We start from the raw sequence: 27,301 nt of genomic DNA, 5'->3' as shown, positions 1-27,301 counted from the left end.
TCAACTCATGAATGTGTTTCATGTCTTAGAAATCCAAATATATTCTCCACTACTTTGTCCAATGCCCATGGGATCATTTATCTGTAGCAAATTTTACTGTAAATGTGATATTTCCAAGAAGCATTACTAGATTAAGTACTGTATTTACCCTGTATTCTGTTCAGACAGAGGCACCATTCCAGATTCTCTGTTACAAGTAAATGCTGGGATCCTACAAAAAGAACTCCGAGGCTTTACCCCAGAAATATGAAATAGGAACACAACAGACTCATGTTGGACTCAGCTTGGTCTGCAAATGAGCTGGAGACAGAATTTAGCCATGGTTGTGTTTGTAGACATTTTCATTCTGTTGGTCTCTGAACAAGCAATATTTTACAGCAAGATGTGTTTCTTACAAGACAACATTCTGGTGGTTTAAGTGCTAATATAGGCCATTTTGTCCCACCAAAGCTCATCCATTAATGATTCCCAAAGAATGCAATTGCATCCATTCCTGTTTTCAGACACTGATGAAAGAACATGCAGCCAGCCATTCATCTTTCCATGACTTTTGGTCCAGTTTCTGAGCAGAATGGATCCATGTAGAGGTTTGCAAAATTCTGTACCATGGTGCAAAAACAACTTATTTGAAATACTCTAAACAAAAGAAACAAAGTTTAGTTCAGGATCCTCTTGGATTGGGCGCAGGCTCAAGAGGGTTGAACGTACTCTCATATTTCTCTAATCAGCTTAAGTACTGCATTTAAATCAAATCAGGAGCGTGCAACAGGTAATGTTTGTGGCATTTATGGTAATAAGGGAGGAATTCTGAAGTGGTTGAATGCAAATTTTTTTGTCTCTCTTTTGTCTTGGTGGATGTTGGATAACGTTGTGGAGCACAGCCCGTCATCCTGTGGGTGATCTCCCTGCACAGCCAGCTTTGAATGCCACCATCCCTTCACTATTTTAAAGGCACCTGCACACTGGCAAATGATAAATCTGTCACTGCACACTCGGAAACATCCCAACGAGTTACTACGTTCCAAACATTTCTGTGTTTGAAACCCTTCAGCAGCGTCCAGCAGATTTATAATCACTGGAGGCTCGCCGCCCAAACCCCCGGCCGCACGTCGGGCTGAGTTATTACGTGTTTATAGGAATCTGATCAAATGGACCATCACAAGCCGGGGCGGAGGGGGGAGGGGGGGGATCTGTTTTAAACTCCGCCGTGATGACAGCTTTCCTCGTCTTACGGCTGCGACATGAAGAGGGAGCTGTAGCTCTTCCGAGCGCGGCTCTGCCCGAGCCCGCGCACAGCCCCGCGCCCGCTCCGCTCCGCTCCGCGCTCCCCGCGCTCCTCCGCCCGCTCCCTCGCTCGGCCTTTCTGGTTTTTATCCCTTTTTTTCTTCGTCCCCGTGCCCCTGTGCCAGTCAATCTAAATGTATCAGTTCAAGTGGAGATAATCCATGCAAATCAGAGGCACTGGCTCCCGGTGCTCGATTCACAAAGAGAACTCAGCTCCGGGAGGTCACTCGTTCACAGCTGCTCCTCCCATTATATTTTTCCCTTATTGCAGAACTGCTGCATGTGTACAGTGACTGAAAGGACTCAATTTACTGCAACTGCTGCCTGGCTTTACTTACAACTTTCTTTAAAGGGGGACTTTACCTTCTATCACTCTTGCTAAGGTAGGAAGTCTGATTCTTCTAAAGACGTGTAATGCCTCCAGTGTTTGCTCGTTATCAGATCCCACCATAATGATGCATATTGTTGCCAGAATTAGGTCCTAATAGAATTGCGCCAGGTGCTTGATGCTTTTGTCGCTTGTGTGTATAGATGCAACTGTTTAAACAGCTCATTTACTGTTTATTTAGCCAGCTATGTGTCCCTTACCCCCTGGTTTTCCTTCCCTTTTCATAATGGCAGGTATGATCTCAGCACAGCAGCTTTCTAATCGACAAACGTGATCTTCAACCAAGTTTGTGTTCTCTTTTAAAAATGTTTTCTAATGTCTGTGTGAGTCAATGCAGTGCCCTGTACCCCCCAAAAGGAAAACGAGAGCTTTCTGGGCTGAGAGCTTATTAAGGTGCCATCTGTGGAGCAGAACAAACTGTTGAAAGGTTTTAAACAAAAATAAAAAGGTCACCTTTTACTTTGCAGTGTTGTAAACAAGGAAACTCCAGGCCTCACTGCAAATGGGCCTGTCATAAATTTAGACCACAAGATAAACATATAGTTAATAAAATTGCCAGCAGAAGTGGTGAAATGGAACCTTCACTGTTCTCTGTTAATATTTATTGTTCAGAAAGGTTGGACAGGCACTGCTTGCCCTGCAAACAAAGTGCAACTCTGAAGCAACTATTTGAATGTGATTCCTAAAAAACTCCTTCAGAAAAGGAAAGTCAGTCCCTACGTCATTAGTTACATTCTAACTTCGAGCATACATCACATGAGATATTGAACTGGTGCATCTGACAGCACACACTGTCTTTGGGAAAGCAGACAGTAAATCTTGCATTTATTAATGTGTATTTCTATGAATTTGTTGTCAGAATTTAGAGCTGAAAATAACTGAAATAACTATGTAGACAACTTTGGACACGTTAAATCAAAGTAATGGATTTGAAGAGTAATATATTGCAAAAATTAGAATTTTTCTGACTCGCGTTTGTCCCACAGTAAAGTTCTTGTTTGTTGTCTTGCACAGCTGGAGTTAAAAAATGACAGCAATTAGATTTGGAGCCAGGCTGCTATTGTATAACTTGCTGTGTAACATCCTCGAGTTAATCAAGTAACGGGTCTGGGAGGCTTCAAACTGAGCTTAAAATGAAAATTTAGTTGACCGGCCAGGACAGAGAGATGCTCCCAAACATAACCTGTCTAATTTCTTCAAGAATACTTGAGTCATACATTTCCATTTTACCTTTCTGGATTAGACAGAGATTAGACAGGAGAGTACTTGCTTACTATATTAAGTTTTTCAGTGCCTAAAATGTGCATCTTTTCTTTTTGATATACAGTTTCTGCTTTTTGAAAAAAATGCATTCTTGTTTTGGAGTACAGTACAAACCTAGAGAGCCTTGTCATTGTTAGCATAAAGAAGACATCTACACAAGTATTACTGTGCAGAGGGCAATCTTTCTTTCTCTGGCATTTGTAAGGTTACTGTACATAGAATTTAGCAGATAAATATCTTTTGCTTCATGGCATTTTGGAGATCCTATTGGTATGCAGGTTATCCTGTGAGGATGGCAACTGAAAAAAGAAATATGTTTTATAGCAGGGTGTAATAAAAGCCCTTCACAATGATGTAAGTGGAGTCTGACCTTTCTTTCTTATCCTGTAATTAGAATTTTTATTAACTCTTTCAAGTGCAGAGTTTTTTGAATAAATTAATGTTAGAGAGAACAAGCATATATATAAGATAGGGAGCAAAAAACACATATTTTTGATCTGTGAGTTTTGAAAGTAAAATTTGAGAATCCTTTTTGGACAGGAGAAAAAAAAATGTATTCTTCCCAGCAACTCAACTTTCTCCACACAAAGCGATTTTGATTTACAGAAAAGAGACATTTGATACAGGCATCCTGCCTCCCCCAGAAGGAAAAAAAAATAGCAAACAAAAAAGGAGAGAGAAGAAAAAAGGCATTTCTAAAAAAAGACTTCTTTCATTTTGTGAAAGAGAAGGGGAATGCATTTTAGAGAAGTGAGCTGAACTTAAGGAAAGACATTAAGGATCTTTTGTCTGACTGAATCTCTGGCCAGGGTAAAGTTGGGAAGTAAAGGTGATCCCTGTGGAGTTTAGCAATATACAGAGATGAGATTAGATGACTCACCACTGGAGATACGAAAAAGAGAGAAAAAGGCCTTTCCAAGGAAGGTTTTTTGTAAGTGGATTAAAATATTCTCCCAGCGGACAGTTATTTCCTGATTCCTTCCCACCTTTCACGCCATGACCAATGTCTGACAGGGACAAAAGTGTTCCTTGGTGAGTCATCAGCAGGATTTCATGGAGTCACTTCCCAATTATGTACTCAAGTCTCCTTGAAGGTTCCCCAGGTTTGCCTGACACAGCCCAGTTTAATCCCTCAAAATAAATGACACGAAATCAGGTGTTTTTATCATCGAGGCCTCTGAATCTATTTGCAGCAAACTCAAAGCAGTGACCCCCGTGTTTCATTTCTAATTTAGGCTGTGCAGTTTTCCAGACCAGCCTGTCAGTGTCCTCCTGCAGCCAGTTCCTTTCTCCTGTTGGGGTGGTTCCTGCTCTGCAAACTCTCCATTGCTATAGGAACTCAGCAAACACCTCTTCAGGAGGAGTTACCTGATCCTCCACTGTAGGGTGCCTTGCAGCAGGATCTATAGGATGAAGTAAACCTTGGAGCTGTAAGCTGAACTGTACCTTAAAAGTATTCTAGAGAGGGGGAAAAGAAAAAAGATCCTAAAAAGTAAGTTGTAGAGGTTTTGAGAAAATGTATAGCTATGAATAGGAAATTTAATTGTCAACAAAGTCCTCAGCCAGTGATTTGTCATTAGTATTTTCTATAAGTGCATAGGAAGAATATGTTCCCCACAGCTTCTCATCAAATTACATACACAATTATGTCATAGTCTTCTTTTTATCACTGCCTTCTACTGTAGATTATTAAAATGTAACGTTGCAGAGTACAGACATTGCATATCTTTTGCACATAAAGTGTGCTTATACCTCTGGGGGTTAAAAGCTGAATCAGATCTGTAACTTGCCTACTGATTGCCTTTGGAGTTGCTCCTTATTTATTTATTTATTTATTTTGGTTTAGATTGACAACCTTTAATGTGTTTGGAATTCTTCAGCAGATGTAAAATGCTCAGTAATGACTGAAGTTAACCTGAGGCTTTCCATATCCATCCTCCCCAGGAACTGCACTGAAGCTTTAGTAACAGTTGAGAATTTTATGCAAACAACTATTCTCATGAGAACTTCTCATTTTTCTGTCCTATCTCCCTCCCTTTATGATTTCTAGAGGTGTTTTAAGTCGAGTGAGACCCCTTTGCTTCCCTCTCTCCCAAATACCTGCTCTGGAGAGCCTACATGAAAATTTTCACAGATGAAATGCACCAAAAGAGGAGCTGATAAAACGAAAATAAGTGGAGTGGAAATGAATCTTTAAATGGCAAGTCTGTGAAACACTGAACATGGTTATCTGACATTATGTCAGTGAGTGTTATCTCTCGAGGAGAAATGAGCAAGAGCAGTCCACACAGGAAAAGTAATTGTTGCTTTACTTCTGTCTGTTTATTTGGGATAGCTTGAACTGCCTCCCACTTCTTATTTTTCTCAGTGTGAAAAGATTAACTACTAGAAATGCAGCCAGTAGGCATCTGACTCAAAAGCAATGCTCATTTGACCTTTGGACACAAAATAGTATCTAATGCAAATGCAAATGAAAATCCAAGCACCCTCAAACATCACGGAGCACAAGAAATACACAGAATGTGGGTCAGTAGAAATTCAGCACTTTTAGAAATGAAAACAAAATAAACCACTGAAATCACTTGGTCAGATTAACATTTATTTCTATTCCACATCAGAGCATCAGATGCTGCAGTTTTGTCCAGCGTACCTGAAGCAAAAGGTCTGTGGCAAAATTCTGCATTAGTTTTAACAACTACAACTGAAATGTTAGGGAGAGGAATAAAGGGGGAAAGGAGGGTAAGAGGTGCTGGATCAATACATACATATTTGTCAAGGGTTAGGTTTTATAGGAGACAAAGAGTACCCAGGAATTCAGATGTGTTTAAGGTATGTGGTGCTGCCACTTCTTTATTTAGAGGTTACCTTTGCAATGTAAGGGACTTCAGCCCTCCTCTGTTTGAGTTCTGCTGTGTTGGTTGGGGGGCTGTTGGGTTTTTTGGTGCTGGGGGAATGGTACATGAACATGCACGAGTGGGAACGGATACAAATCCCCCAGTCATTAGACACCATTTCTTACTTCTCCTCCTGCCAAGTTATGAAGGCAGAAGGCAGGAAAGACCAAATGCATTCCATGTGAGACAAAGGACTGAGAGAGGGATGCAGGTTCTGCCTCTGGAGAAATAAGACTTGACACAACAGGCCTTTGGAGCCAGGACTTTGATATCTGCCTTGCCCCTCCAGGAAAGTCTGTGACTTAGAAAATGCCCTCTGAGGAAGGAGATGAAATACTTGTTAAACTCAAGTGACAGTCCCCATGCAATTTTTGTTACCTAGTCTGGGCACTGGCTGTGTTACGTGAGTTCACAGAATGGTAACAGTATACTGTTAATTGGCAATCCAAAATTTAAAAAAGGAAAGAAATTTCAGAATTTGCTCAGGGAATGTGAGAATATATAACTCCCACCACCCTTACAGCTGAGGCAAGAATCATTTACTTGGAGGAGGGTAGGAACATTATATATACATATATATATATAGTGTGTGTGTGTGTGTATATATATATATATATATATATAAGGGAGGTATATTAAGCTTTTCTTACTAAAATTTCATTGTCTGTGTTGAGTCCAAACTTGATCACTGCAGAACAGCCAGGTAAGTGAGCAGTGAGCAGCCTGGTTGGAGGGAGGATCCACAGAGACCCCAAGAGCAGAGACCTTGGTCCACATTTCCTGCAGAGCTCCAAAGGTTTCTGCTTTTCCTGTCCAGCAAGTTCTGTGCCTCCTCTTTCAAGAGAGGAAGAGATGGTCCATGAAGAGATGCCTGAAATTTAAAGAAGATAAATGTTGTCCTTGCCAGAAAACTATACAGGCAATGCTCAATGGTCTCCCAAAGTCCACCTGCCAGCCTAAAAAATATGTCTATAAATGGCAAGATCACAAGTGGATCACAAATAGATGCTGTCTGGCGAGTTTTTATGTGGAACTGGCAGGACAGATACAGAGAGACACAGAAGAGTATTGAGGTAACATGAGGGACAGCCAAGGACATTATAAAAGACTGCTTAAAAGTACAGGACATGGTTTACAGTCACAACATTTAGTTTTAATTTATTTATAAATTACGTTGCTAGATTGTGAAAACCCAAATACAGCATGGCATTCCCAGGGGTCTTTCCTGGGTGGTTTGCCATGAACCTTTTCTCTAAACTCGCAGTCCCTTCCCCAGGATCCCCTCCATCCCCCCACAAAAAAACCCACCAAAAGTGTGTCATAAAACCTGTTTAGTTTCCTACAAAAGATTATACTAAGTGTGCTTTTAATGTAATGATGTCAGTGGCGGATGATAACATGTATTAGGTAGTGCAAACTGCTGATTATCTGTCAGGATAAATCTGTTTATTTCAGAAATAGCAGTCTGACAACCCCCTGTTGTTAATCATGAAAGTACATGCTAATGCCAGGTACTGTTTGCTTGGAGTCTCTCAGAGGAATGTGTTTGTTAGATTTGTGCTTTGACAGTCTTTACACGGAGTTTTGCAAATTTTCTGTGTATATATATTTTTTTTCATGTATTTTTTCAAGGCAGAGGCCGGAGCAAAGCTGCTGATGTACAACTGGGGTTCACAGCAATTCAGAGAAAGGAATGACTTGTGAAAAGAGAGAGTGGATTATAGGATTACACAGTGGTTCAGGCTGTGCCCATTGCTGGGTTCATCTTTAGTAATTTCAGTGCAGACCCATTAGTGACAAACAGAAAAAAAGCAAAAGCAAAGTTGGAGAGGTTTATTTCCACAGGAGGCACTCCTCTTATATTTGTTTATTTATTTTTCAGCATTTACAGCAATCCCTAATTATATCCTGAATTAAAAAGACCATCTCCAGATGATGCTCATACCATTCCTTTTTAATGAGAAAAATGGCCAAGTGAACCAGGCAGCTTTTATAATATTGTGAATTTGACCCAGCATTTGTGCTGTGGAAAATGACTATTATGTATTTTGAGTGAAACATAAATGCAATACTGAGGTAGAGTGTGTCAAACCTGAGGTGAAGAGGTGTTTTGTCTGACTTCATTGCATTTGGATCATTTCACGGATGCCATAAAAAGCTGAATAGCATAATAAAAATTGATATTTATATTGACATTTCAGGCTTCTAAATAGAAGCTGAGAAAATCTAAACAGACTTGGGTATCTCTGCAGCTGTTCCTCCAAACCCATCTGAGTCCTGACTAATTCACTTTTTCTCCCCACATACCCTCAATTGGCCCTAATATAAACATCTCTCTCTAAAGCAATTTCTTCCTGGAAGATTATGCACATCTTCATCTTAATTCAGAATTTACATGTGTACTTTGCATATTTTTGCATCAGTATGTGTGTTTTAAATTAGATAAAGGTCACTGTCATTCATAATCAAGAAGAAGGTGTATAAAAGGTCAGGATTCAATAAAAAAAACTGATTAGATGTAGAGGTTTGTTCATATGATTCACTATATCATTGGATAAGTGGAAATCATGAGTCAACAAATTAACCTTGGTATAATGGGTTACTTGCTTCATTAGGATCAGAAATGAGATTCACAACTTTTTTTCCAATATACTCTGTGTTTGTCTCCATAATAAGAAGAAATACTGTGGTGTTGGCAGTTACATAACTGAGTATTTTTATAATTTAATTTGGCTTAAAATGTAACACAAATGACAATTCTAAAGTTAAAAAAGGAACCGAGGCACCAAATAAATTTACCGTGCATATAAATATCAATGGAATAAAAATTATCCACTGTAGGTAAGTGAATTTAAAATAATGGCTTTCATGTTTCATATAGGCTTTAGCTTAAGCACGTGAAAGAAGCTGTGATAAGTCAGGCTTTCAAAATCTAGGGAATCTCTGCACTAGAAAACATCTGAGCATTCTTCAGAAATATTCTCCAGGACAGATGAGAAATATCAGAAGTAGAAGGAGTCCTTATTTACAATAATCCGGCCTAGGAAAGACAGCATCATTTATCCAAAGTTTAATGCTGTGTTCTCAACTTCAGATTGGATTTTCAAACAGTTTTTTGCCATGTTTTTTGGGGATTGGGGACTGGTTTTGGGGTGTTTTGTTTTGGGGTTTTTTTGGGGCTGGAAAACCTTGCAACTATTTCAACCTGTACCACAGCAGAAAAGTCTATTAGAAAAGCAACATTACAATTAAAATAGTTATACATGTCAATGTTTCAGACATTGTGTATTTCTTTAAGCTTTCTTCACGTCTGTGTAGAATAAATATCAAGTTACTACTTGTTCATTTTTTTTTCCCTTGGGCAGCATTCTGTACCTATTAAATCCTAAGTATGAAAAAAAAATTAGGCTTGCCTGTTACCACTGTAAACTTACACCCAATGGTTTTCAAATAACATGTAGGTAATCTCTCTTCTGTAAACATGGAGACTTGGAGCTGCTCATAATTAAAGCTGCAAGAATCACAGTCTAAGCTGACTCTTTTCTGGTGTTCACATGCCTCATTCTCTCACAAAATGTAATGGAAAGAAGATACACTAAACTGTGGTAAGCTTTCCTTATTTACAGTATTGTTTGGGTTTTATGCAGTTTTAGTACAGCAATAGCATTACTCCATTATTTCATCCTTTGAATGTCAGCTGGGTATGAACAGGACTCTCAGATGGGGTTTTAGTGAGTGAGGTTGTAGTATCTGCTCCTGAGCATTCAAAGGATGAAACAACTAAGGGAGGATATCCTGAGACATGAGACAGAATTCACCAGCTCTGGCCCTTATTTCAGCATTAGGAGCTCTCAGTGTGTTCATTAGTTCTTGAGTCTTGCTGCAGACCTGCCACAGAAGGTAACTTTGGCTGCCTCATTAAACCTGGGAGATGATGCAGGTGAAGGAACACTCTTTCTGCACTGTGCCCACCTCCTGGGGCTGGCAGCTGAGGAGGAAGTTGCTCCTCGTAATCTCTCTTCTCTCAGTACTCTCTGCACAGTAACAACCAGAACTGAGAAAAATTCCTTGTGCTCCACTGAGGCTGAGGAGGCGACCTGGGACACTGGGCAGGACAATCTGGGGCATAACTTCTAAAAAGTGTTTAAAAAGCTCAGCCATAGGAGTTTTGGAGCCAATAACACTGCTATTGCAGTCAGTTCTGTGGAGCAAAGTAGGAGGTAACGTGCAGGCAGGTGAGAGGAGGATTTTATATAAAATGACCAGACTTTTTCAGAGCCCTCTCCACAAAGCAGTGTGGCATCAGAAATCTGCCATTAGGCTGCTCTGAGAGGAAGGGAATGTTCTCTTGCCCTTGCAGTATCTGGACTGTGGTGCCCTTCCCACTCCAACTTGCTTTAGATGCACAGATCTATCACACAGTGACTTGTTTAGTCCATTGTGCCCGTGCTGGAATCTCTGTGAAAAGAAGTTGTTGAAAACCAAGAATCTCCTAGTTCTGACACTGGTTTATAAGGTACCTTTGGAAAAGTCACCCAGGTGAATTTTTCCAAACTTTGACTTGTGAATTTAAATTTCACATTTAAGCATCCAAATTAGTGGTCTGATTTTAATGTGTGCTGACACTCACATTTTCAATTGACTTCAAAGGGAGTTGTGAGTTCTCAGAAGTCTAAACCTATGAAAATCAAGCCAGTTAGAGACTCAAACTTGAAAGGTTTCTCCCATACCATTATTGTTATTTGCATTACTTTAGTAGCTTGACACCCTAGTTATAGGACTAAAGTGCCAGGCACTGTATTTCCTATCTCTTTTGCTATATGTAAAACCTGGCACACAAGGATGCTCTGGTGATTGTTTTGCTAATATTCGTATGCAGCTTTGAAAAATAAATGCTTTGTAAATACAGAATATAATTATTCATGGAAGAAAATGGTGTGTCTATTATTCATTCCTTCTTGAAATGAGTCACGTGGATTTTGAACCTGTCCTCAAAAACCAGAGCTGATACAGCATTCAGAATACATAAAATGAAATACAGGGGCCAAATTCATAATTTGCTGTTAAAATGCATGCTGTACCTGTTGTAGTTTGAACAGTAAACAGAAATGAAGTAGTCCCATGCTGTGATCCATTTGAACAGAAATCCTCAACATTTAATAATTCTTACATAATCCACAAGGAAATTATGTAGGATGATGGACCACGAAGCTCTCCTTAGAAACTTTTGTCTTATCCACACCTCTTTATTTTAGTTAAGCCAATTCTACTAAAAATTGTAGACTCTTTGTAACTGACACCTATGCAAAGGTTTCTTTTTTTTTTTCCCCCTGTGGGTTTGATCTCTAAGCTGCTTGGAACACCTTGATGGAACTGAGTTTTTCCATAGAATACATTTCCATCAATGCTGACAAATTCCACAAAATAGTGTCAATTTAACCAATGCATGCTTTGGAAACAAAACCAGGAGGGCTACTGGTAACATATTGATGTTTTCAGAACAAAACTTTATATAGAAATGATTTTTGTTTACAGGTTTTTGATACCACAATCTTATACGACACAAAATTAAAAGGATACATTTTCATTTTGACAAGATGTTTTGCTTAAAAAAAGCCTTCACTCACCAACAATTAAGAAATTGCCCAAAGCCCATTTTTAGTTTAGAACTTTAAAATAAGAAGCGAAAAATATGAATGTGAAGTATCATTATATGTAAAAGTGCAGGTTGGTGGTTTCTATTTAAATAAGACGTGGTTTAAAAGCAGAATCTAACTGATTAATAAGTTTGTTCATGCAGACCTTCATTCAGACATCAGGAATAAGTGCTCTGTCTGCTTGATAAATATCCAGGCTAAACACAAATGTTGTTATTTGTCAAATAGTAACTGTTTTAATGGGCAATTCTTCCTGATCTTTAGCAGCTATAAATTGATCTCCAGAACTCAGATGTCACAGCATAGTCCCAGTATTTCTAGGAATCCAACTTTAAGGAAAATATAGTGCAAAAGAAGGAAACTCTTTAATTTACTCCAGGGACAGAGTGTATTAGGCATAGTAATGAGGATTTTTGCAACAAGCAAAAAGTAAAGGGTATTATTTTTCTACAAAGCAGATAATACAGTAATCAATCTAGACAGTCATTGTATATCTTCCAATACTTAGGATTTTAATAAAAGTAATCATCAGGAATTCTATTTAGACTTTCAGACCTTTACAACTCGGACCATTAAGAACAATGATACATGATTTTAATCTGTATGGTGTAAACTGATTGATTCCTTGCTTGTAAACTGCACACTCTTCAGATAGATCAATTTTCACATTTACTATATCTAATTATTTTCTGTTTCTTTCTGGCTTTGAAAGGCATAGATCATTTGGGGGGCCCTTTTTTTAACTGACACTTTCTTGACAGCTAATACAAATAATAATAATTTAAAAATAAAAAAAAAAAGCCCATGGAATAAATAAGTTGCGTTTTATAAAAGATTTAGCACAAGTGTTTATGTCCTGTGAGTACAAAGGGCCGTGAGTGCTTCCTTTATCTTGTAGTCTGAGGTAGAGACATCAACAAACCAACATTTTCTGTATTTCACACATAATTTTCTATGTGATTACAAACCTGGCATGGGTAGCTGAATGGAGTTTGCCTGAAAATGAAAAAAAAAGACATATACTCCTGAAAAAAAGGACCCAGGCCCGTATCTCCTGTGAGATCTGGGAAAGTCACTCTTTTGGAGGCTGAACAGAGAGAGAAATGTGATAACAAAGCTCACAATTCCAGCAGGTTCCCCTAGAATGGTACTTCAGAAACGTGAGGTGTGAAAGAAAGGCAATCTGTGCCAGATACTGATTAAATTTGAGTCATCTATCCAAAGCAGTCCCTAGCTGCTTGTAAAATGCTCCATGTAATTACAGTAACTACAGTTTTTAAAGCAATTTACACATTAGCCTTTATCTTGGGTCTCTCTTGGTGGGTGTGTTTCTTCTTTGGAATCAATATCCTTAAAATATATGTTAATAAGTCATATGAATTGAAAGCCAAATAGACTTTAAAAATTCCATCTCTAGTATTTTACTCATGCATTCCTCTTGGCTTTGGGAAAGCTTAACTGTAATAAAATATCACACTCTGAATGTTTAGCTAACACTGCTCAGTGACCCCAGCGGGAAGTCACAACCATATTTAAAACTGTTAAGGAGTTAGGAGTTGATGCAAAATCAAACCAGGATATATTCAAATGCTGCCAGGATAAAACAATATTAAGGGCTAAACTTTGTCCTTTGCTAGTTACACAGGTGCAAATGCCAAACCTGGCAAATCCTTTCAAAAACTTTGTGTGTCCTAATCTTTCAAATCTTCCTCTAGTCTTTGGACATGGAAGATTTTGTTAATGCAGGAGTCACTTGGGTAGTTACAGGATGAACACTGGCCAAATAAAAGGGGTCTGGCTCATTGCTTTGATATTCCAATTTTAAACTAATGTAAGTGTGAATTTTGGAAGGCAATTAAAATGGCTATTTCACTAAAGTTCTGCTGGCTGAAACCAGAAGAAATGCAAGGAGCGAATCAAACTGCTCCCAGTCAGTAAAGCTGTTCCCAGCAGAGCTGCACAGGGCAGCTGCAGGTACCTTAACACTTCTGTGGTGGTTGTTGTTGTTTTACCCTGTTTGTTCAAGGTGCCTTTGGCGTCTGCCAAGCCCAGAAAAGCTCCTTAGTTATTCTGCACTCCATTGTTACCAAGGCTATTATCCTAACTGGGGCTGAGAATATGAAGCACACACATGTTTGGGTAGGAAAACTGGGGTCACCAGAGATAATCCAAAAAGTTGTTCCCCAGGGGATTATCTAGGATGCTGTTTTCCAAAACTGCCACATATCAGTAAAAGGGCAAAGCACTTGTAACTCTGGTGATTGATCCTCTGTCAAGCCACGATTGCTGTCACCAGCAGGTTGCATTCCTTCAGCAAAGCAGGAGGTGCTGCTGAATTTTCAGCTAAACCAGTCAGGCTCCCAGTGTCATATTCCTTTCCTTAACTCTTCCCATGCTCTGTTGTCTCACATTAAAAGAGATAAATTTGTAACTGAAAAGAAAAGATGACATGTGCAAGATCCTTGTGTGGTGCACGTTACTGTACCTTAAAATTAGTGCTCCCCACCTGTAATACTGTACTTGGGCCTGAGGAGTTTTCATAATTTGGCTTAAAGGCCGTGAAACCACCTCATTTCCTCAGGCTGAGAGGGCATGGAACGATTCATGTAGTAAAGGTTAAATACAGGCTTTAGTGGCCTATTGGACAAAACTGTAGGTTTAAGATTCTCATGAAATAACAGCTGTTTTTCAACCTGATTTTGCAATTAAATGCATGCATATGGCTCTGTCCAAAGACTCTGCAGCCACTCCTGTAACATCAAACAGCCTTGGTTTGTTAGGTTGTGGTCAAGAATGTACAGTGCACTCTGTCTTTTCTTTTCCAGAGCACTCTCTGTGTTTCTCTTATTCCCTGTTGTCCTTCAGTCCTTGAAAGTGTTCAGTGAATAGACCCAGAGTTGTCAGATATTCCATGCATTTTTCTAGAGAATGTCAGAGATTTCATTGATTTTTTTCCAGCAAATCCTGGCATTTGTAATTTATTCACATTAATTAATTTATTTTCATTAAATACCTAGGTTTTTCAAAGGCATTTACTTTCAAATATATCTCTTAGTAAATCTGGTGGAAATCCACCCACTTTCATATCTGCATATCCAGGTGTAAGATTTGAATTGAACATTCACTTTTTGGTTTTAAATTTTCCATTAGCAACTCCTGGTTGTCAGTTAACTGTTGCATTTTGCAGAAGATTCTCCACTGAGTGCCAGCCTTCACCTCCTTCCCCTCCCAGAGCTCTGGGGGAGTCTCTTCCCGTGCTGGAAAACAGCACCAACCAATTCAGTGAGATCTTGGAGAAGACTTTTGTGTGTGTGTGTCCTGAAAAGCAGGTTCATAAGTCACATTACCTTTCCTACAGCCTTTAGAGAGAGACTTATATCAACTGTAAATGAGGAGCTGACTTTTAGGGGGAGTTAAGCAACCAGCAATGAATTACAAGTAGGCAGCAGAGCTTTTTTCAGAGCTGTGGCCACAGCCTCTATTGGTCATTTCAATTACTGAATGTCGAGGGGCAAAATGTCCAGGTCAAATTTAGCAAAGTCTGTACTAGCAGTAGTAAAATGCTGCCTCTGGAAAATTCCCTCTTCTTTAGATGGTGGTTCATTTTTAAAAATTACTGTCTAGGTGACTGAGTCTTCTGTTATCTTTAGCAAAGAGACTCCTGGAGGTGAAAGGCCCTTTCCAATAGCCCTATTCTGACTCCCAGGTTTTAACCCATCTTCCTCCTTATAAATAGCACTCAGAAAGCTTGATAACCTAAAATGTCCACATAAATATTCCAAAATAATCTCATGTTTTCCATACTCATGAACTCCATTTTTTCATACATCAGTAAGGCAACTGATTCATCCCTGCTGCTCTTTTGCCACTCTTTTGCCCTCTAATGTAATGTTTGAATCAGGAATCGTTGAAGTTCTCATTAGGTTTGTTGTGGGGTTTTATAATGAATTCTTTTTCGCAAGCTGGAGAGTCTTTTGATTTTTGCTTGCATATTCATAGAAGAACTATGTCATAAACAAAGTCTAAATCTGGCACTACTCTCTTACTGAGCCATGCTAAGGCTGTGTTGTATCTTTCTGCACTTTACCTCATAAAGAAAACAATGTCAATGCCAAGTATGGAAGGTGAAGAAGGTTGCTATTTAAAGAGTAATTTTCTGGCACATGCAGCACCATTGGAGGCACATCATAAACAAAGAGAATGTACATTGCTTTTCTTGCACAGATCACAGTTCTGCCTTGGCCTGTCCCAACAGAAAGGACAATGCACTTCTCTGTGCAAGGTTGTTCAGCACAACCCAGCTGCTCAGTAGAAATGCATCTCTGGCTGTATTTACATATGTAGAGATAAGTGAAAAACACACATATTTTCAGAGTCCTTTTTTAACCCCCGCTCTCCCTTTAACACAAAGGCTCCCATGAATCAGTGAGATTTATCCTGTCAAGGTGAAAAGCAAAGCACACACTGATAGATAATCTGTGTGAACACACTGGTCAAGCACCAGGTTGGAGCTGAACTGACACGTTTCATTCAGTGCAAGTGTATTTGCTCAGGGTAGCAAAGAAATTCTGTATCTCCTAATGATGTGGAACTGAATTCTTTATCTCCCCTGCTGCTGGCTTGCTTTTAAGGCAGAACTGGACATATCTATGACAACTAAATAGGTATTTTGTAAATTGTACTTAACTTAGCTACCTTTAAGAAAAGTTCCAAACCACACATTGTACAACTGCTGCCAGAGATTTTATCGAGCTTGGCTGGAAAAACAACTTAATGCTACATTCTTCTTGCCAATCAGCACAACAGAATTTTGGGTTTTTCTCTGCTCTCAGCTAGCAGGCCAGTATTACAGGTAGAATTTTGACTCAGAGTTACTGTTTTCTTTTATATCATGGGCTTTCTTAGGGTACTTACAGAAATGTCAACAACAATACATAAAATCACTGTCATGGGAAAGAATTGATTAGCTGATCAGTTCCCTATTCTATTTCTTTAATACATTTTTCCCAAGAATAATGATTATATTTATAGAAATATAATAATTTCCCATGCTAAAGTAAAATGGTATTTGACATTAACAAAAGGTCAGGTGTCATACTTGAAACCACAATGAGTATTGCTTTTAAAGATTATTGAATTAAGAGGTACATATATTTGACAAAGTATAGAATTCCAATAACTGCCATAGTAGCAGTGCCCTTTTACCTGCCATGGATTTATTGACATTTGCTAACTGTAAAAATGCAAAGCAGTTTGCATGTAATAGGCACTATCAATTTCAAAAATAAAAACGTCTCATTGAAGAACATGTCTGTTTTCCTTCTGCTTTTGCACACACACATTTGAACACTCAAAATATCTGTTTGGGCTTCCCACTGTGACTGGGGTTCATATGGACACAGATCTGTTCACTTTTTGAAGGTATTTTTGCACTGGGCATCCTTATGCAATAATAAACCATACCTTTTTTTATTTTTTTTCTTTAACAAAACAGGGATGCTGCTCTGCAAATGTGATCCAAGACTTTTCAGTGGGAATCAGTTCAAATGAGTGCTAGGGTAGCATCAGAGCCTCTCTGTGGTGTTTGCCCACCCCACAGACCTGTCACAGTTTGGTGGGACTGACTGGTCTTAACTGAAGTCCCAGGGCTTTGAAGGGTCAGCATCCCTGCTGGAATTATGCCAGAGCTTGTCTGGAGAAAACACCAGGACTTCAAGAAATGCCAGTGTGTTTCCAGCAGCGAGGACAGATTAGCTAAAAAGGATTTTTAGCATTGATAGGTTTGAATAATAACACTGTGCAAACATAGCACCTTTTCTGTGTGCCTGCAGTGAACAGCAATAGAAAAGCCACAGAGAAGGAGGATCCTTCTGTCTCACAAAGCTCTCCCACGTTACTATAAAACTCTTGCAAGGATAACCCATTTATTAACCAAATGAGCTCCCTTTCACAATTCATCTGTATTTTCAAACAGTTTTATCTGGTGATATCAGATGAGTTTCTTATAACAGGAGGTCTTGAGGGGCTTGTTGTTGCTGTGGAGTTTCTTTTAAATTTGGAATGCATCTTTCAATGTTTAGTGACACAGCCTAACCAAAATTCCCAGATTGGTCAGTTCAGTGGTTAAATGAGAGAGATTTTAACCTAAACATCTGCCATTTAAATAGTTTCCTATCTGTAGAATGTGGATTCAATGGAAGGTGGCTATCTAACAGCTTTTCATCAGTCATCACGCACTTGTCATCAGCAAGGGTGCCATTCAGGGTTCCCTTAACCCTTCCTTTGTTCATCCTTTCTGGACCCTCTAAGCTTCTGGTCTTGCTGCTTCTGACAACTACAGAGCTGTTCTCTGGACTGTTTCCTTCAAACTCACATCAGCTGTTATACCCAGGAACTGAAGTTTGAATTAAAAGCTTTAAAATCAGTTAAAAACGAAAAAATAAAAAATAACGACGTGCAGTGCTTTCCTGTAAAATAAATTGAAAAACCCCCAAACAATCAAACAAAACCAAACAGAAGCCAAGGACAAAACCTGGATGCATTGTAGCACCTGATGGGTTGATTCCTTACAGTACCTCAGGTTTTGATGTAAGAACTGCAGTGATGGAGAGGTTGAATTCTTGCTTGCACTGAACAGCAGCACAAAGATAATCACATATAATTCCAAGTCAGCACTCCATTTTCAAACATGGGTGCCTTAGAACACTGCCAAATCTTGCATTTGGTCAATTAAATCAGCACTTAGGCAAATAAAATGGTCATTTGAGTGATAATTTCAACACACTAATGAGATATTCAGATGTCAGCGACTGAAAAATACACAGTGGCCTTTTGAATTTAAGCCAAGATTGGTTTTGAGTTATACTGAAAAGGTTTAGGACTTTATAGAAGGATCAAAATAATTTCTGAATTAATCTTTCTGGGAGACAGGCAGATGGGATTAGAGTTCTTTGTGAAGTCTTCACTGGTTTTTGACATAAAACTTTCCTTTGTCATCTTATTCATTAGTTGCATTTTGGCTCCTATGCAGGTCAAAAAGCACCTTTGTGCAGACATCCTCACCTTCACTCTCATTCATTGCAGTTCTCCCCATGACACAAACCTGTTCCTGTACAAATTCTTACATCACTTCTGCTGCCACACAACTGCATTCTCTTGCTCTATGCCTGCCTTTTTTTGTCCTGTTTTTCTCTCTCCATCATCAAAACCAAGGTTAGCTGAGCCTAGAGGGATCTGTGTTAGATATAAGTTTTGGCAGACACCCAGACCAGCTTTTGTTTCATCTAAGCAGTTTTGTTCATATAGATATCAAGTCTTTAATTTGTATTGTTGTTCTTTCTTTTTTTTAGTGTATTCATAAGTTTCCTAAAAAAATGTTAAGACAATGAAAATATTGCAGATAATATTTATCATGGAGATGAAAAGTCTCTGTTATGGTTTGCTATTCTTAGAAAGTTAAGTAGAAAATGTATCTTTAATTATGACTGTGACTTTCAAGAACTAAACCACTACTCAGTGCCATTCTTTCTACTAATTTCTTTAGTAATATTAGTGTGCTGTCTACAAGCCCTTGTTCTTACCAGAAGCCTACTGAACTAAACTCCTTCTAAACAGGTTGGAAAAAATTCCTGTGCTAGGTTTAAGTGCAAGATAGCACAAATAGTACAAATCAGAAGACAATGAGACAAATTTCACCACCATAATAAGCAGGATTCTTTGCAAACCATGAGCCTTACCATTCACAGGTGCAACAGAGCAAAGAGGTCTTAAGGAGGAATTTGAACTGGAACAATGATGTGTTATTTAACAGACAAATTAGCTCAGATATTATTGGGCATGCTCTCTGCCTGTTCTGATAATGTAATCTATTTGAGCTTATTTGCAAGCTCCTTGAAATTGCTAGGTATCCATTTACTGGCTTAATTAATTAAACATATTTAAATTATGCATTAGTCATGGCTTTAGAAAGTTAGAATAAATAACGTAGGCTTTATTAATTTTTTTGCCTCTCTTATAATTCTCCTATCCCCACTCTCTAATTTTCATCCATTTCACTTTCTTTTTTTTTTTCCTCTTCCTTTTAAGTTTTTGTTAATTTTTAAGCAGAGTTTGCTGTTTCACCACTGGCTGAGAAAGGAGCAGGTGTCTTTTCTCCGAAGTGACACCAGAGCTGATCCGTGGAACAACTGAAAGCAGAGTTGTCCCGAGGGATGAAACGCACCCAGTTTTCCCATGACAACTTGTCAGGGCTGGAGGCTAGATAAATTAAAGGGATTTTTATTTTTTTTTTCTATTTTGTTTCAAGCAAAATATTTTCCACCCCTTTTATATTTTCAGAACGTTGTTCTGGCCTTGTACAGGAGACAGGGAAATGTAAATGTCAAACATTCACTCCTGTTTAAATGGGCTCATTATACCACAAAGTGTCGAGGTTTTGTTCCCTCCCGGCCGGTTCTTTTCACTGTCGGACCCCGTAAGCACTTTCCTTGCACCTGCCCGAGGGGACTAATCCTCTATTAAAACATGTTCAAACTGAGCAAAGGCAGAAATAGCAGCCGTTTCACTCAAACAAAATGAATCAAAACCTTGTAAAAATAAATAAATGGGGATAGCTTTGGAGAAGACATTTGGCTGTTTGGTCTGTGGCTGAAGCCCCGTTACCTCACTGGATTCCATCTGGAGAGCAGGCTTTGCCCTCGGGGCATGGACCTGTTCTGAAAACAGAGCAAACTCCCCCAAATGTGGGTGCCCAGTTTTGCTGTGAGTGCCACACAGAGCTCACCACTGCAGGGGTGCAGTGCCCTGGCAGCAGTGCCCTCCCCAGGATGGGCCATGCTCTCATTCCCTTCTCCAGGACTGTGGCTGTCTATTTAGATGGAACCATCATAATAAGGATAACGTGTATTTCTCTCCCTGCTTTGGTTCAGAGTTAAGACTCAACAGGAACCATTCTCTCAAGCAGAGAATGGTGATGCTGCTGCCTGGTTCACTGAGGAGAGGAACTGCCTCTGCAGATAAAGAACTACAGTCTAACAGGGTAAAGGAGGAGGGAAAATCTGTTCTGACATGGTAAATCAGCAGGCTGATTCCTGTGGGCCTGATCTGCACCATCCAAGAACAAAAGTCCTGTGGGACAGCCTTGATCACATTGGCCATGCTGAAGAAATAACTATTATTTAACCCCCCCTCTGAACACACCACCACCAACACACATCCCCCATCCCTGAAAAGCTCGTTCAACTGCTGCACATAAAGCCAGGTAGTTAATTTATGGTCCAAGGTTACATTGTTCTACAGCCAAACCCATCTCTGCTGATGAAACTGGTATAAAGATCAAGGATAAACAGTGAACTGTTTAATTTGCAGACAGTCAAATTGCACGAACAAATGTGTTCTTGCTACTTGTGATGAATTTTCAACCCCTTTCAAGTCCTCAGCATTTTGTATCTTTCTAAGTTGGATCCATGAATGGACTCTGTTGACACTTGATGACAGTAAAGATTTATAACTAAAAAAGGCACTGAAAAAGTCATTGACCATGTTGCCTCTAATTTGTACAACTTTTGTTCTCCTTTGTTTTATAACGTTATCTTTCATAAGATGGTTTTTGCTGTGTGTTTCACTACAGAGTTATAAATCCATCTGTCTTATGAACATGTCCCTCCCAAAACCTCTCACTGAAGTTTCCCCTATAAGAAAGGGAAAAGAGGTCTGTGCTGTTGTTGAGACAGACCACACAATCTTAAATCTAGACACAGCTGGACTGAGGCCAGGTATTTTTTCTGGAGGTCCAGGAGTATTTAGATACTTCACAGAGAAAGGTGTGTGGAAGACTAATTTAGAATAACCTTACAGCAGAACCAGACATAAGTAAATATACAAATAACTTCCTTTACCTTTCTGAAGCATTAGGGCTCAAGTGGTACATTATTTTATTTTGGTCCCAAGTACTTTGATATATATGATCTGGTATCTGCTGAAAAGATTCCTTTCATACTGCTAACAAAACGCAATTAATGCTGACATTTTTCTGAATTAAGATTACATGGAACACTTCAGCAGTTGATTGTGATTTTGATTAGATTTCCACAAATGATTAAAAATAGTAAGAACTCCTTTACAGTACTTCTCAAGTTTCACACAGACAAAGAAATTGTACAATACCAGTCATTCACATCCTGGAGCAGAAGCCTGTTAGTGCAGCAGAATGTCAATTTTCTGTCTTTCCTATCATCATGTGTTTGGACAACTCAGTTGGTTTCTGATACAGATCAGCACAAGTCACTCCAGCAAGGGCAAGGACAAGAAAGAAGTTCAACAGACTGCTAAATCCTAAGTCCTGCTGAGGTTCAAGAGGGACAGTTTCTGTACCAGCTTGTGCCAATGGTTGTTCTTTAAGACAAATCCCAGCCTCTAGAGACCACCTGAGATCTCAAGCCTATGCAATAGTATAATTCAATGTATGAAGCAACATGCCAGTAGTAGCAGAAAACATGACATATGTGGAACAGTGGAAGTTTGTAAGACCCTGGGGAAAATTCTCAAGTTAACATCAATGAGAAATTTAGATAACATTTCTCATTTAAATGCCTTGTATGTAATAAAAAATAAACTGAAGACAGTTTTACTCTTTACTCAAAAAGGCATGGGAGAGAAATATGCATTCTCATGTCTGGACATTGAAGGAATATGTAGGTTGTAAGATAGGTGGTGAGAAAAATCACAGATTCTTTTCAATCCAACCAGAACTGAAGGCCTGAAAATCATGACTGTCCTACTGTAGCCAATTTGAGAGACTACAGGATACAAAAGCATTGTGCTGATACTGTCTTCAGGGATAAATGCAAAGCTCATTCTCAGCCAGGTGATCTGTTCACCTAATACAGTCCTTTTTTCTGCACTGTACCTGTACAGCCTTTCTCAGCCTCCCTCCTCCAGCCCAGATTTCCCTTTACACTCCCCTGAAATCCTGGTCTTTGGCTCAGATCTCTCCAAGTCTGTTTGGCTGAGGAATATCCTCACTTCCTGCAGTTCAATACCCTCAGCAGGGCCCTAATTTGCTGCCTGAGTTAACTTCATCCAGGCCATTGGGCACTTGTAAATCCCATCCCTGGGACTTCATGATATTCTTAGTTTTATTTTATTCTGAAAACCCCAGTGCCTGAGGTTATCAGATTATGGGAGTTTCATTTCTTCGTGATAACACAAGCCCCAAAAGCTAAGAACACAAGAAATAAATAAGAATCCAAATTATAGTTGTCGAAGGGGTTTTAATCTCATTATTTCTGAGACAAGCCCTTGATTTTGCTAGAAGCATAAATCATAATTGTTGAACGCTTTGCTATTCTGCGCCACTCTGCTAGGAAAAATATTATTTCAAGGAAATGAATTTTATCATATTTCATCTTAACCCATTACTCCTTGTGTTTCAAAGAAAAATGTCAGTGCTCCTCGTGCTATTAATGTCTCCTGTTTTCTGGTTGTGTCTAATACCTTGAGTGTGGTACTGTTGATACCAACTCAGAAACTGAAGCCCAACTCATAAATTCTCTCTACCAAATGATGTGTAATGCTCTGTAATGCCTAAAAGACCGTTATGGAGGTTTAAGTGACAAACTTAAGGACAGCATTCATCTCCAAGAAAACACACAGAATGACAAGAATGCTTAAAATTATCTCATAACAAATGGCAAAGCGGGAGTGGAGGGGGGGTGTATTTTTCCTTTAACCAAATTTCTTCAGTCTACTCCATAGCCTAGTGTTTGTTAATGTCATGAAAATGCTTAAGAAATTAGAATAGATTTTGAAATGAAGATCCATCCAAGCTTCTCTGGAGTAATACTCAGACATAGTAAACAATTACATTACATAAGCCAACCATTTGAACAGAAATTATAATTAAAGTAATGCATCGGTGTGCTTCATTGATTTATGAATTTGTTTAATGATTCCTGTTAGAGCAGCAGAAGCCATTATGCATTCACTGATTTTAAGAGACAGCATATAGTTGTGTGACCTTTCACTAAAGAAGAAAAGTAATATTCCTGAGCAATCAAAAAAACTGTAAAAGAAGTGTTGTTATGACAAACTTTACAACAATTTGAAAATAACATCCCGAGCCCATTAATTTCCTTCAGCACAAAGTTGTTCCCATTTTCCACAATACTATTCAGAAAAGAGTAGAGGAATTTGCCTAGTCAGTGCTTGCATGTTGGATCCTGTCAGAAACAAATAAAAGAATCCAAGGCTAAATTTATCTGCTTTTGATTCAGATTCAACCCAACCAAGTCCCCCAGGTTCAGGTTCCTGGCTTAAAGACAGTAGCCCACACTCTCCTCTCAATTACTGTTTTTCATCGGTGCTTGGAGCACCCATCCAAAATCAGAGCTGTGCTGTGTGAGTTGGGGTTAACACACACCCTGAAATGCATCTCATGATCTAGGCAGGCAGGTGGGGAAAACCCAAGTGTACAACTAATAACCTCCTGCTGGAATCCAGGGAGATTTTACTCTCTGTTTCAAGCTAATTCTCAGAGATGCTGCAAATCTCACCCACAAAGAACGAGCAAATAAATTGTGTTGCTGGTATGGAGATGGGGGGTTTAGGCAGAAAAAGCTGAAGTGTATTATCCGGGTCTGGGTGGGAATTTTGTGGTAAAATTGAGTCTTAAAAACAGGATCATAGATTTTTGCAGCAGGTCAACAAACCTGCTTCCCTGCCCCAGACATGCTCTGCTCTCTCCCCAGAAGTGCTGAGAAGAGGGTCTTCTCCCCCCCCACCCCGAATGTGCAGCCCTCAGTGCTGCTGAAACCCACCCCAGGTACCCAGAGTAAATAGGATCGGATGCCTTCAAACCTGGGCACAGCAGGAAGCATCCTGAAAGTAAGGAAGGAGGAGTCTTTTAAATGAGCTGCTGTAAAACAAATGGAAGGGTCCAGGGGGTGCGTTTGACGTTTATCTGTCCATTTCCTTGCTTTTGTTGTTTTCTGTCGTCGTCCTATCGCTCCATTCCCCTTGAGTTTTGTGTAAACTTCCTTGTTTGTTTGCTTTTCTGATAACTTGTAGAGTAAACTACTCCTTCACGAGAGAAAATGCAGCTGGGAGAAGGCGGCGGGGGAAGGGTTTCTGGCTGAAATACTTTCAACATGGCATCACCAGAGTTGCTTGTGACTTTGAGCACTGGGAAATATTTGTTTGTCTTGCTTTCTTTCCTTGCTTTTCACAGTCCTTTTCCATCTCCCGAGCAGCTGATGGAAAGAGAGAGAATCCCCTACAACACTAAACACATTTCGTTATTTACTGTTAAATCTCCACTTTCCCACATAGCAGAGGTTGCACATGTCAATATATCTTTTTAATTGAACGTGAAACTTGTCACATCAGCTTGTAAGTCTCTTGAAGTTCCAGAGCCCATTTTGAACTGGGTTGACACTTCAAAGAAGAAAGGGAGCAAGTAGGGAAAGCTCTTTGAATCACAAAGAACCAAACGAAAACACTCCATCAGACATCAATCTTCAATTATGCTTTTTCCCTGTGTATTTTGTCTGCAAAAATCCATAAGTGACTTTCAGAATTGCAACATGATGATCTACAGACCAACTCTTTATCTCTTCTTCTCATTTCAGCAGCTCTGCTCGTTCAGGCAATTGGACTTTTTTGTACCAATACAGAGGTGGACGAGAAACTGAATTTAGTAGAGGGGCAGACCCTCAGTCCCAGAACTGGACATTGTCTTAGTGATAATTTTTGTCATTAGCTGACTGCCATTCACATTCAGTAGGTGAGCAACAGTAAGGTTTACAGGTGGAAGCATGGGATGGTCCGAGTGTAATTGTTAGGAATCTGTTAATTTTGTGTTGTAACAGATGTTGCCCTTACTCTAACAGAGACCCACAGACAATAAGAAGGTAAGAAAAAGGATATTCTGATTTTCAGTTTTAGGTCTGGATAAATTATGACCACCACCATTTCAACTCTTTATAATACTGATAATAAGAAAATACTGTAAACTGCTGAAGTATTTCAAAGATGTGTAATAGAGCAAGAAGAATGTGCAGCAGGAGGAGGAGGAACTGGGACAAGAAAGAAAGCAGAAGACTCCTTTTGCCTTGTGAGGATCCAGCCTTGCCTGCAGAACCACAGTGGCTGGGGAAAGGCAGCACTCTTCCCCCTGCTCCACAAAATTACCTGCAGAGAAAAGAGCCAGCTGCCTCCCCAGCCCTTTGGTCACCAACTAGGTGTGAAAACCAAGAGTTAAAACAACAGAAGAGTCTTTTTGTTCTCACCTCAGAAATAGTGCAGGAGCTAACACCCACTGCACTCCTTAAAGGCTGCTTAAGGCCGGAAGTGCTACTTTAAATTTGGGTCTCTTTTTGTACTACACACATTTAAAGGCAAGACAGATATTATTTCAGGATTCAAAATATTGTCCAGCAACAATTTGGAACTATGAACCCTTGCTGTAGAACCTGTGAGTTATTACAGAGCTCATTGCCTGTCTTTGGAAATCCCTCAGGTAATGTGGATTTTACTTGACTCCCACACATGCTTATCTTTATGCATTGTAGGGAGGTTCACTGATGTGAGGAGGCTTTTTTACAGTGGGTTTACTGGGTATCAGGTTAAGTACTTTAATAGTTCCTTGATGGATCACTGAGCAAGCAGCACCAGCATTAAAGTTTATCACTATTACTGGCAGTGCTGGGAGGGACCACAGTCAGAGACACTGTCCCAAATCCAGCAGTGAAAAATTTGACTGAGATTCCACTTTAAAGAGCAGTTTGCAAGTAGAGTTTTGAGTGAAAGCAGAGTATCAGTGTGAGCCTGAAACTTATTCAAGCTGTCAGTCTCCACGCCTTGTGTCTGTTAGCACGCCCAGCCTCGCTGTTATTGTTTGTTTGCATGTTAACCAAAATGTAGGCCTACATTTTTCTAGCATACACATGCTTCTGCTGAACAACTCCCCAGAATCAGATGTAATCAAATGGCACGTGGCAGTTGGCTTCCATCAGGCAAAGCTTCCATCAAGCAAAGCTTTAAGTGTAGGCTGATGGAGCTGGCTCTGCACGTGCCTCTCCCACTCTTCAGGTAGCAGATATTTTCTGTATCACCCAGTTACTAAAACATAGACTACGCTGTTGGTAAGCTAAATACAGAAAAATGCATCTAGACAGGCTTGCCAAAGCAGTAAAAACAACTTAATTTTAATGTTTGACATTTTACTAGCCGTCAGCCTTGTGTAATGAGGAATTACACAACCTGCTTCAGAGACAGAGGCATCTTTTAAATGCCTGGGCCAGAAATGAAAACAAAGTTTAGTGTATATGATGTAAAATATGAAGTCTAGGAGCAGTGAACCAGAACAGAAAAAAAGCAAATCTAACCTATTAAATGACAAAAACATGCAGCATAATGATGAAGGAAAGAGATTTGGGAGATTACTGTAAAAGAAATGTTGATGTCTTCCACTATGTGACTGCATTAGAAAAGGCAAATATGAAGGATAAACCAACCCTAGAGACAAGAAAGCAGGGAACCTGAGCTGTATTAACCACAATCCAGTTTGGTATAAATTTGTCCGGGAGAGCAAGAGGCTTTAAGGGAAGAATATGACTTTAGGGAAGGCACATTTTATAAACAGCACCTGCCCGGGGCAGCCACAGAAATCATTTCCCATTAGGAAGGCCACTGAAAAAGCTGCCTCCCTCAGGCTGGGTGCCACAGGTGGGGCTGAGGGGCAGCAATCAGGGGTAACGAGGGGCAGCAATCAGGGGACGGAGGGGCAGCTGTGCCTCGGCCGCATTTGGGGTGCGGGT

At 39.6% G+C, this 27,301-nt stretch overlaps 1 protein-coding gene across 1 annotated transcript in view; it reads left to right on the top strand.

The window, feature by feature from the left end:
- The first annotated feature begins 1,350 nt into the window (after positions 1–1,350).
- ADGRL2 (adhesion G protein-coupled receptor L2) overlaps positions 1,351–27,301 on the top strand; it is a 373,303-nt gene continuing 347,352 nt past the window's right edge. Inside the window, exon 1 of the mRNA XM_051795993.1 lies at positions 1,351–1,667. The gene's annotated coding sequence lies outside the window, so the exon portion shown is untranslated. The remainder of the gene's footprint in view (positions 1,668–27,301) is intronic.

Source organism: Manacus candei, unplaced genomic scaffold, assembly GCF_025592945.1.
Source record: "Manacus candei isolate 608988 ecotype Guabito, Panama unplaced genomic scaffold, ASM2559294v1 h1tg000044l, whole genome shotgun sequence".
Lineage (NCBI taxonomy): Eukaryota > Metazoa > Chordata > Aves > Passeriformes > Pipridae > Manacus > Manacus candei.
This window is presented reverse-complemented; position numbering and strand designations above follow the sequence as displayed.